Here is a 678-nt window from a genome sequence, read left to right as displayed (position 1 = left end):
TTTCTCACACTTTGAACCACTTGAAAGTTGCAGACTTTGACACTTCACCATTTAATTCTTCAGCGTGCTCCTACATCCACAATTCCATTATTACATGGAAGAAAATTAATATTAACTTAGTAATATCTTCTGAGTTACCACGTAATATCTATATTCACATTTCTCTAGTTGTCTTAAGAATGTCTTTTATTGCTGTTTATTTTCTCAGATCCAATCAAGGTTTATTGCATTTGGTTGTTTTGTGTCTTTAGCCTAATTTAATTTAGAAGAAACCTCTTTCCTTTATTATTTCTCCTGACATTAAATTCCTTTTAAAGTCCAGGCCTCATCAATGTGCCCCATGTTCTGGATTTATTTGATTACTTCCTCGTGATTAGATTCAGGTTAAACTTCTTTGGCAAGACTATCATATAGATAATGTCACCTATCTCTCGTAACACCCTTTCCAGAGCTGTGTGGTCAAAAGCTGCCCCACCGTTGGTGAGGCTAAATTTTATCACCTGGCAAAGGCAGCATCTACTATATTTTTCCATTATAAAGTTATCTCCTTTTGTTTATAGTTAATAAGTTATCTGTGGGGTGATATTTTAAGACTACGTGAATATCCTGTCCCCTACAACCTTTCATCACAGTTTTAGCATCTGTTGGTGATCATTACTCAAATCAGTTATTTCATGG

The sequence above is a fragment of the Odocoileus virginianus genome, chromosome 31 (assembly GCF_023699985.2).
Source record: "Odocoileus virginianus isolate 20LAN1187 ecotype Illinois chromosome 31, Ovbor_1.2, whole genome shotgun sequence".
In the NCBI taxonomy this organism is placed as follows: Eukaryota; Metazoa; Chordata; class Mammalia; order Artiodactyla; family Cervidae; genus Odocoileus; species Odocoileus virginianus.
Note: the sequence above shows the minus strand (reverse complement) of the source record.